General features: G+C 46.2%; 1 long non-coding RNA gene across 1 annotated transcript; it reads right to left on the bottom strand.

Moving 5' to 3' along the window:
* Window positions 1-520: 520 nt before the first annotated feature.
* On the bottom strand, window positions 521-5239 carry LOC308582937. Its single transcript, XR_014005952.1, has 2 exons — window positions 5118-5239; window positions 521-759 (listed from the first exon to the last, which is right to left on the bottom strand). It is a non-coding gene; the product is annotated as an uncharacterized lncRNA (long non-coding RNA).
* Between the last annotated feature and the right edge of the window lie 3056 nt (window positions 5240-8295).

Below are 8295 nucleotides of genomic sequence, written 5' to 3'. Positions count from 1 at the left end.
CACCCACCCAAGCCCAACAAATTAAGCGTCACCATTACAGCGGTACCTCGAGTTACAAATGCCTCAGGTTACAAATGCTTCAGGTTACAAACTCCACTAACCTGGAAGAGTTACCTCGACAACTTTACCCCAGGATGAGAAGAGAAATTGTGCGAAAGCATTAGCGAAAGCACACCTCTAGTTAAGAACAGTTTCAGGTTAAAAACAGACCTCCAGAACGAATTAAGTTTGTAACTAGAGGTACCACTGTATCCTTAACTTGCAGCTGCTTTTTGTCCTTTTCCTCGCTTTGCACAAATGCAACCGTCAAGCTGTCCATGGTGGAAAGCAAAGACGGGTTTTAAAAACCTCCAAAGAAAAATGTTGGACAAGCTCATTCCACCTCGAAGATTTTCAGAGAGAAGCTAAAGTGGGGGGTGGAGATTTGGGGGGGGGGGTTGTTGTTGAAAACTGGTAGCCATAAATTGATTGGGATGCAATCATCTTCTACAGATTGGGTATGAAGACATGCTCAGAGCTATAATGTTATAATTTTATTCCATAATCAATCTCTTTCTGCACCGAAGGTTCCTCGGGTGCTTCCACCGACTCTCCCTTTAAATCAGGTAACACTTGGCAGGAGATTGAATTGACAACGTCTCCTATAAGCAGCAGTTTGCACAGCAGGGTACCTCGGTGGCTCTTCGGCTTGGTTAGCTGGGAGATCAACACTTGTCAGAACCCCACCAGCCTCTCCACCCTCTCTCTGCTTCCATTGTCCTAAAGCAAGGACAGATAAAGCAATATTACACCTTTCCCTTTCTATATAGATGTAAGCTCAGCCTTTGCTCAACAGACAATGGCTCACCAGATTCAGTATGCCACATTTTTAAAACCTCTTGTTCCCCGAGATCAGCCCTGCAAGAGGTCATTGCGCTAAGGGCGGGCTGCTTTACCACTCAGTCTGATGCATGTTGACTAGGAAGTATGTCCCCTTGAGGCCAATGGGGCTGACTCCGAAGTCAGCACACACAGGGCAGGGCCCTAGCCCTGTACTAGGGCATCTGCTTGGCATGCAGAAGGTCCTAGCTTCAGCCCCCATATGGCATCTCCAGGTAGGGCTGGGAAAGAGAGAGAGACACTGCCAGTCAGTGTCATAGACAGTACTAACAATCTTCCACAAGATACACTGAGTGGTTCCTGCTATGTAAGTTATTTAAAAGGCCTGGATGAACAGAAAGGTCTCAAAGACCACAGAGATGGCACCAAGCCAGCCTCCCAGGGAAGGCTGTTCCCAACCGGGGTGCCACTACTGAAAAGGCGCTCTCCCTAGCGGTCGCCCGCCTCCATTTGGTGCAGGCACTGAAGCAGGTCCTCTGGAAAGGATCTTAAGTTCCAGGTAAGTGAATATAGAGGTAAACAGTATTTCAGGCCACTTGGTCCCAAGCCATTGAGATCTTTAAGGGCTTAACCCAGCATTTGGGACCAGAAGTCAACATGGAGCCAGTGCAACTGATAAAACACAGGCACCATATGATCAAACAGCCCAGATTAATAACCTTGCAGCCCTGTTCTGGATCATGGTAGCTTCTGGGTCTTTGTTAATGGCAACACATTTTTCAATACGTACTCTTAAATCAGGTGTGGAGAATCTTGGCCCTCCAGATGTTGCTGAACTACAACTCCCATCCTCCCTGGCTATTGGCATGCTTGCTAGGGCTCATGGGAGTTGCAGTTCAGGAACATTGGGAGGGGAGAAGAAATCCCCTCTCCTGCTCTAAATGGTTACCAGAGCATGGATACATGCACCCAAGCAATCGCCTCGCAGGTAAGCTCACGTGTGGCGTATCAGTTGATAAGCTGACAGGGTGAACCCAGAAAAGGTTAGGAATAATCCCAGAGGAGGCAATGACTCAGTGGCAGAGCATATGTTTGAAAGGCCAAGTTCAATCTCTGACGTTGCCAGCAGAAGCCTTTTGGGTGGAAGGGCTAGGAAAAGAACATTACCTGGGGAGATCTGCTGCCAGTCAGGATAGATAGCAGCGAGTTAGCTAAATGGCCCCTGGTCTGACTCAGGGTCCCTCCCAAACATCTTTTTTAATTGAGCATTCCTGATGATTTCCTCATGAGGGTATCAGGGCAGTTATATGGGGTCTCACTTTTGATAACAGTTTGTGCCTTCAGGTGTTTCAGAGCTTCCCCCTGTAACTTTCTGGACCATGAACGTCCCAGTTTATTTTTCATCCTGCTTTCGTTGCACTGCAGCAGAAGAGTGCCTCTCCAGACGGGAACACTGGGGAGGCATTGCAGAACAACTAATAAAGCAGAACGATGTGCGGACAGTCCAGTATCAATCCACCACTATTGCACTATCAATGACTTTTCCCAGGAAACGCCTATGAAAAGCCAAACATAAAACCCAGTCTGGAGAGCCCAGTGTAGGCTGGTTTATTAGGGCAAATGGAGCATTGCCCCCTCAGCCTCAGTTTGCTCTCAGCCAGCTCCAACCTGCCTTCCTTCTTTTTTTACAGGCAACCAGTTCAGGGGGTGGCACTGCTTGTCTGCGTCCTCTTCCTTGGTGTCAGTTTTGCCCTCATAGAACTAAGCAGGGAGCTGGCTGGGGGACAGAACTGCTTGACTCTGCCTGTTATTGGCTCTAGTTCCACCTAGTGTTGGTCCTCCTGCCTTTTGCTATGCCTTCTCCCAGTGCACACCAGCCACCACTTGGTGGGGAGGTGATCCTCAGTAAAAGGAAGCTCTGCAGCTTCTTCTAAGCTTCATGGAGAGAACTCAGGTAGCTATGCTTTTGGATAATTCAAGCCTTTTCTAGCTAATGCTTAATATGAACTGAACATTTTTTTAAAAAAAAAAAACAGGGTGTGTTGAAAGACCCTGAAAGAACTTTGACCCCATAGGGCAGGAGTGGCTCACCTGTGTGTCTCCCTCTCACCCAATGTTGCTGGAACTGCAACTCCCATCATCCCTGACTAGGGCACATGCTGGCCAGGGCTGATGGGATTTGAAGTCCAATCACATTTCGCAGGCCACAGGTGAGCCAAGCCTGCTGCAAATAGGTATTTTAGGATCATAGAGTTGGAAGGAACCTCAAACGCCATCTAGTTCAACCCTGTCCATGCAGGAAGTTCACTGCTACAGCATCTCTGTAGTCATCTAGCCTCGGCTTACACAACTTCAACAGGGGAAAGTCTACCACCTTCTGAGGCAGCCTGCTCCGCTCCTACTTCCAGCTCTGCGACAGGTAACATCACTTTGCAGAAGAAATCAGCTCTGAATGCCCTCCATAACCTCTTCAGCTCCTTTTCTCTTGTAACACATCTACTGGCCGCAAATCAGCAAGCATTAATGCTCCTTTGCTGCCCTCTGGTGACAATTGCACATTTCATAAATTAGGACAACGTCTCCTATAGGACAACGGGTATCTGAAGAAGTGTGCATGCACACGAAAGCTTATACCAAGAACTAACTTAGTTGGTCTTTAAGGTGCTACAGGAAGGAATTTTTTTATTTTGACTATGGCAGACCAACACGGCTACCTATCCATAAATTAGGAGTGAGTGTGAAGGTCTTATGCTGCCCCTTGCCGTTCAGCCCTTCTCATAAGAGAAACTCAAACTATGCCACAGGCGGCTTATGTTTGGGTTGCCTTTCCATGTTTGCAATTTACCTGGCTGGAGAGCTTTCCAGCATAAAAACATATGCATTTTGCTCCTGCGGTTTCCTTCTCTTGCAGGTCCTTCAACTATGGCCTACACTTTTAGAGGAGGTATTCCAGAGGGCAGAGGGCAGGGAAACCAAGGGTAGGTGCCACCTGAGCCAATGACAGGCAGAACCACCTCCTTCTGCTTCTGGTCCGACCCTCCTCCTCCCTGCTGTGTTGTACAAAACTGAAACTAAAGAGGAGGAAGCTGTCAGTCGGTGCTGCCGCCCCTTGGAGTTGTAAGTAAGAAGCCAAGAAGCCAGAGCTGGAGCAGCTTCCACTTAGAGTTGCCACCATTGTTTTGGCAAAATACGGGGGGGGGGGCCTGCAGTGGTGGATTTTTTTTCACCTGATGCAGACTAAGCAATGCATTACAATGTATTGCAGCCTAACAGGGTGGCCCCTCTGGAATTTGCCACACACACATACACATGAATTTGTAAATCTGTCTGTGCTTTGCTGCACAGAGCTTAAATACATGACATTTCATGCACCCTTTCACATAAATGCGCATGTACAGCAATACATGCAGGCCAGGGCAAATAAGTAAATAAATGGGGGAGGGCATATTCTGATGAGGGAATGAGCTTTGTTAAATTTCTGAAAGAGAGAGAAAATATTAGGTAGGGAGCAATCCTTGTGGAGAGCTATTTCACCCCCAACCCTCCTCTTTCAAATGTCATGCAGATAACTTTGTTTGGAAATGGGGCTTCTGGGCTACGCTGACACAAAGCGGCTTGCTTCTAGAGCCTCAGAACCTGTTCCTCCTTGAAGGACGGGGCCCAGAGCTCACAGGCTGCAGCTCTGCAGATGGCTGCCTTAATTCAGCCAAAACAGCAGGGAACTGGAAGCAACAACATGAAAGCCTTGCCCTGGTTTGGTCCTCCTTGGAGGCAGGATGAGGAAAGGAACCTCTACTTGGCTGAGAGAAAGAGTACGTAGCAGAATACAGAAATACGGGACAAACTCTGTCCTGCAATGAATCAATACAGGATGTAGCATTTTACACTGAAATACAGGATGATCCTGTATTATACAGGATGGGTTGCAACACTGCCTCCATGGCTGTCGGGAACACGAAGAGCCCAGGTTCCCCCATTTCCTTTCCAGCTAATGTTGTCATACGGGAGAGGAAGAGAGTTGTTGTGGACCTGGGCCAATGGATGACAATTACAAGAAAGGAGATTCTGACTAAAAACTAGGAGGAATTTTCTGACAGTGAGAGCTGTTTGACTGTGGAATGAACTGCCTTGGAAGGTAGCTGACTCTCCTCAATGGAGGTTTCTAAACAGAGGTTGGGTGGCCCTCTGTCAGAGATTCTTCAGCTATGATTCCTGTAGATGACTCCTAGGGTCCCTACAGGTCTATGATTCTAATAATAAACAAGCATGCAAATAAATCACTGCTGAGGTGCACCTACCATTGTGAGGCCTGAGGAGATTCTGGTGATGCATCCCCAGCGGTTGCCATTGGCTACGGACTACCTGTGACATCACAAATGCCCATGGCAACTGGGTGGGTATAAAAGTGAGCCCTTTCCTCTTTCCCAACAGACCACAGTGGGCAACAGCTGGGACAGGAAGTGTTGCCCATTTTGCCACTTGGAGGAGGGGAATCAGCAGATGGACAGAAGCAATCGTCTAGCTGTGGGATGCTGTGGAACGATAATAAGGCAAGTTCACTTGCTGAGCAGAGTTGGGGCTTGAAGGTGGCTGACACCCATTGTCAGAAACTGGCTCATATCTAGTGATGGACCTAACTGAACCTGGAAGATGTTAGTGGGTGGAAGCCAATGGGTTCTCATTCAGATATTAGTGAAATGCCATGAGGCTGAAGTAGGTGGATGTTTGTAGATTTACGCTCGTTGAAATTCACTTTCAGCAGCCAGTTGACAAAAGCCAGGGGATATTTGTGGGTTGAAGTTGGGGCACAAATAGGTAACAGTACATATGAAGGTTGAACTGTAAATATTTTTTTAATAATAAGCAACTCACTGCTGTGGTGCCCCCGCAACCATCAGATCTAGGAAGGTTGCGCTGTTGCCATTAGCTACAAACTGCCTCTGATGTCACAAAAGGACATGGTGGCTGAGGGGAAAGAAGCAGTTATTAGTGGGAGGGGGAGAGAGGGAAGAGCACCAGGAGAAGCAGACTGAGGCAAAGGTGCCCAAGGGGTGGCACTACCTGTTGGCTTCCTTGGTCTCAGTGTGGCCTTTGTAGCGCGCGGCAGGGAGGAGGATGGGGACAAAAAATGGTTTTTGAAAATTGAAGGTGGTTTATTTTTATTGTTTTTGCATATTATGAGTAATACTACTACAACCCCATGCTTCTTCTCTCGAACATAAACAGGATGATTAACAGTTCAATTCAGGCCCAAATTCACCCTCCACCCCAACTGCTACTTCACTTTTTTGAAAAGCTTTTGAAAACCACGGTTAGGGCCAAATACAACTCTAGTTTCTGCCCTGTCTTAATTATCTCAAACGTGTATTCATTTATTTTTGTGTGTTACACAGACACAGCTGAATTCGTATTTTATGTGGGGTATAGTTTGTTGCTCATGACGGGTTCCGATTTTGACACTTGGAACAATGTTCATTGACAATGTAATGAATGGATGATGCCGCTAGATGGTGCTTGAGTCCTCTGGCATGGAGAAATTCCCCCCATCACTTTTTAAAATGTATGTTGTTGTCTTGTTCTTCCTAAAGGCAGAGGAGAAGGATTAGTCAAAAACGAGGGAAAGAACCCTCAACAAAACAGAGCTGGGAGTTGATTTGAATTTTACTTTCCCTCTCAAATGAAAATGCCTGCATATTTTCATATACATCAACAGATGCTATTACACTTTTTGTCCTTAAAATGGCAACAAAGAATGCCACTTCCCTTAGGAGTGAAACTTTCTAAACCAGAAGATGCTTGTTCAGTTTCACAATTCCTTTGATTCCCTTGGGATTGGGAGGGGAAATCAATTAGGAGTGATGAAATGGAATGAGCTGACCATTGGTGGCTATAGCATTGTATCCCTTCAAACACTAACAGTCCATCAGACTCCCATCAGACCCAGCCAGCATGGCCGATGGCCAGGGATGATGGGAGCCGGAGTCCAACAACATCTGGAGGAGATGTCCCCAGAGTAGACTTTCCTTCTTCCACGAGAGCTCTTCTCTTCCCACCCACCCTCCATTAGGCTTGCATGATGATCAAGTTCTCTGTGATGCATGGATACAGTTCAACTGAAGAAGCTGCACTTCTTGAATCACCACCTCCTGATACACATCTCTTATGAGGCTAGGAGGCTTCTTGTAGTGGCATGGTGACTGGCTTAGTTAAAAGTGCCAGGGATTGGATGTTAAGTGTTAATAGCTGGATTTTAAATGCCCCTCTCTGTTCTTTGGCGAGAGGCTTTTTTTCTTCTTCCTAAAAAAACATGGCACGAAAATAATCTCTTCTCTCTTTGGTGATCACTCATAGCCAAGTAAGATTGTCTTCCATAAACACGGTCTTAACAGTGAGTCCATAAGTGACTGTGGAGGCCAATTCTGGATCCACACGTCCTTCCACAGTGGGGTCATAGCTTTCCGGGCAGGAGGTGATAATGATGATGGTTTGCCAAGCATGTCTTCCTCTTAGCACGTTTCTCTCTTTCGTCCTGAGTTTGAGCATCTTCAAAGCCCATGACACCTTTGGTAAAGGCTGTTCTCCAACTGGAGCACTCACAGGTCAGTGTTTCCCAGTTGTCTATGTTTATACTACATTTTTTTTAGATTTGCCTTGAGAGAGTCTTTAAACCCCTTTTGTTGACCACCAGCACTGCACTTTCCATTTTTAAGTTCAGAATCTATTACACTGTTGATAGCATATGCCTCCATTTTGATTTAGTTCACTACAATTTCAAATGTTTATACAGTCAGCTATTTGGTTAAGTCTGATTAGCCTTTGGGAACATCTAGCATTGTATATTGAGATATTTGGATGAACTTTACATTGACATGGCCCTACTTGTAAGGCATAAGAAAATCTGAGTATTTAATTTAGGCCTTTGATTTTCTATTTATTGGGGTGTGTGTAGACATCCTGCTCCAGAAGTCTTGGGGTGAGTAATAACAACTAAAAAGCCAATGTAAAATATTCACTTGAAATGAAATACCAACCCATCTACTAGCTCATGGGAGTGTTTCCAAAAACAGGAACAGCATGTGAATCTCATAAACAGCCAAGGCCTGAACAACAGTGCCCTTTATTTATTTTCTTACAATTATTTCCCACCTTTCATCCTTCATGGAATCCAAGGTAGGATGGTTCCCAGACACTCATCCACTCCAGGCACTACCCAGACCCAGGTTAGTATAGCTCCAGCAAGACAATGGCCTTGTGTGCCTTCAGACCAGATCTGAACAACAGAATGATCGTCATATACTGCAAGGTTTCCTGGAACAGTTCACTGGTAAGTGCCTTTGTTCTTCAGCTCAAAGGACCTCAGCTCAGGACCTGCTGGAACTCGACAGATGAACAGCCGTGAGATAATAATTATAGCATGGAGCTGCTCCGCTCTGCACAGAGTGCCCAGCACCCATCAGATAATAACGGTGCTCAGGG

This window comes from Podarcis bocagei (assembly GCF_964188305.1).
Source record: "Podarcis bocagei genome assembly, chromosome: 3".
NCBI classification, from domain to species: Eukaryota; Metazoa; Chordata; class Lepidosauria; order Squamata; family Lacertidae; genus Podarcis; species Podarcis bocagei.
Note: the sequence above shows the minus strand (reverse complement) of the source record. Positions and strands in the feature narration are given on the sequence as shown.